This window comes from Rhinopithecus bieti, unplaced genomic scaffold (assembly GCF_001698545.2).
Source record: "Rhinopithecus bieti isolate Rb0 unplaced genomic scaffold, ASM169854v2 scaffold_23862, whole genome shotgun sequence".
In the NCBI taxonomy this organism is placed as follows: Eukaryota; Metazoa; Chordata; class Mammalia; order Primates; family Cercopithecidae; genus Rhinopithecus; species Rhinopithecus bieti.
In genome coordinates, this window is record NW_016811338.1 from 389,343 (window position 1) to 392,328 (window position 2,986).

Sequence of the window (2,986 nt, forward strand, 5' to 3'; positions counted from 1 at the left end):
AAGGTATATTGCGCAAGCATTAATGCAAGGAAAGCAAGAGTGCCTGTATGTATATCAGCTAAAGCAAAGAAAATTACCGGAAGCAGAGAGATTATATAATGATCAAAGGTTTAATCCATGAAGAAGACAGCAATTTTAAAAGTGTATTCACCAAAAAACAGAGCTTCAAAATATGTGATGAGAAAACTGCCAGAACTAAGGCGGGTGGGACTCGGACCTGCGCTGCCTCAGGATGTCAAGTGTAACAAGGGGGCAGGGAGGATGCGGGGACAGCAACATGGGCCTGTGAGGCCTGTGGGGTGCCCGCGTTCCCCAGATCCCCCTGCAGCCGACTCCGCAGTGGTCCGCTCCGCTAGGTTGCCGCGTGCGGATTCGGATTCCAGACCCCAGGCTGCGCGTTCTCCACCGCTTGTTGTGGCCAGTGTTACTGCGGAGACCCCAGAGCAGCCTCGGCGCTATGGAGGAGCCCGGCGCTACGCCTCAGCCCTATCTGGGGCTGGTCCTGGAGGAGCTACGCAGGGTTGTGGCAGCACTGCCTGAAAGTAGGAGACCATATTCGAATCCTTATGGTTTTCCGTGGGAACTGGTGGTATGTGCAGCTGTCGTTGGATTTTTTGCCGTTCTCCTTTTTCTGTGGAGAGGTTTTAGATCCGTTAGGAGTCGGCTTTATATGAGAAGAGAAAAACAACTTGCTGCAACGCTTTCTGGACTAATTGAAGAAAATGTAAACTACTTGAAAAATTTAGCCTTATTCAAAAAGAGCACGAAGCCTGTGAAGTAGAGTCATCTTTAGAGGATGCCAGCTTTGAGAAGGCGGCAGCAGAAGCACGAAGTTTGGAGGCAACCTGTGAAAAGCTGAACAGGTCCAATTCTGAACTTGAGGATGAAATCCTCTGTCTAGAAAAGACTTCAAAGAAGAGAAATCTAAACATTCTCAACAAGATGAATTGATGGCGGATATTTCAAAAAGGATACAGGCTCTAGAAGATGAGTCAAAATCCCTCAAATCACAAATAGCAGAAGCCAAAATCATCTGCAAGATCTTTAACATGAGTGAAGAACGACGCGAGATAGCAATAAAAGATGCTTTGAATGAAAATTCTCAACTTCTGGAAAGCCAGAAGCAGCTTTTGCAAGAAGCTGAAGTATGGAAAGAACAAGTGAGTAAACTTAATAAACAGAAAATAACACTCGAAGACTCCAAAGCACATGCAGAACAAGTTCTAAATGATAAAGAAAATCACATCAAGACTCTGACTGGACGCTTGCTAAACATGAAAGATCAGGCTGCTGTGCTTGAAGAGGACATAATGGATGGTGATAACTTGGAATTAGAAGTGAATGGTGAATCGGAAAATGGTGCTTACTTAGATGATCCTCCAAAAGGAGCTTTGAAGAAACTGATTCATGCTGCTAAGTTAAATGTTTCTTTGAAAACCTCCGAAGGAGAAAGAAACCACATTATTATTCAGTTATCTGAAGTTGACAAAACAAAGGAAGAACTTACAGAGCATATTAAAAATCTTCAGACTCAACAAGCCTCTTTGCAGTCAGAAAACATGTATTTTGAACATGAGAATCAGAAGCTTCAACAGAAACTTAAAATAATGACCGAATTCTATCAAGAAAATGAAATGAAACTCCACAGGAAATTGACAGTAGAGGAAAATTACCGGATACAGGAAGAAGAGAAACTTTCTAAAGTGCAAAAAGAGATCAGCCACACCACTGAAGGGCTGGAGACCTATGGAAAGCTAGCCAAAGATCTTGAAGAAAAATTGAAGAGAACTATTAATTTTATCAAAGGCAGGCTATTTCCTACGAGAAAAAAGGACATGATAATTGGTTGGCAGCTCAGACTGCTGAAAGAAACCTCAATGATTTAAGGAAAGAAAATGCTCACAACAGACAAAAATTAACGGAAACAGAGTTTAAATTTGAAATTTTAGAAAAAGATCCTTGTGCACCTGATGTTTCAAATACAGCATTTGGCAGAGAGCATTCCCCATATGGTCCCTCACCATTGGGTCAGCCTTCATCTGAAACGAGAGCTTTTCTGTTTCCTCAAACTGTGTTGGACGGTCCACTGAGACCCGCACCTGTGCTTCCGGGGGGAGGAGGAAGAGGTCCAAGAGGCCCAGGGAATCCTCTGGACCATCAGATTAGCAATGAAAGAGAAGAACCAGGCTGCGATATGTTAACCGATCCTCACAGGGCTCCTGACACTGGGTCCCTGTCATCTCCATGGGAACCCGACCGTAGGATGATGTTTCCTCCACCAGGACAATCATATCCTGATTCAGCTCCTCCTCCACAAAGGGAAGACAGATTTTATTCTAATTCTGATGGACTGTCTGGGCCAGCAGAACTCAGAAGTTTTAATATGCCTTCTTTGGATAAAATGGATGGCTCAATGCCTTCAGAAATGGAATCCAGTAGAAATGATGCCGAAGATGATCCTGGTAATTTAAATGTGCCTGATTCATCTCTCCCTGCCGAAAATGAAGGAACTGGTACCGGCTTTGTTCCTCCACCTCTGGCTGCAATCAGAGGTCCATCGTTTCCTGTGAATACAAGAGGCCCATTCATGAGAAGAGGACCGCCTTTCCCCCCACCTCCTCCAGGAACCATGTTTGGAGTGTCTCGAGGTTATTACTATCCACCAAGGGATTTCCCAGGCCCACCACGTGCTCCATTTGCAGTGAGAAACATCTATCCACCGAGGGGTTTTCCTCCTTACCTTCACCCAAGACCTGGATTTTACCCCAACCCCACATTCTGAAGGTAGAAGCGAGTTCCCTTCAGGGTTGATTCTGCCTTCCAAGGAGCCTGCTACTGAACCACCAGAACCACAGCAAGAAACCTGACAATATTTTTGCTCTCTTCAAAAGTAATTTAGACTGATCTCATTTTCAGTTTAAGTAACGGCTGTTATTTAAGTGATTACACTTTTCTCAAATTGAAGTTTAATGGAATTATAGTTCTT

At 44.0% G+C, this 2,986-nt stretch overlaps 1 pseudogene; it reads left to right on the top strand.

The window, feature by feature from the left end:
- The first annotated feature begins 333 nt into the window (after positions 1 to 333).
- On the top strand, positions 334 to 2,986 carry LOC108543320 (cTAGE family member 5-like; annotated as a pseudogene).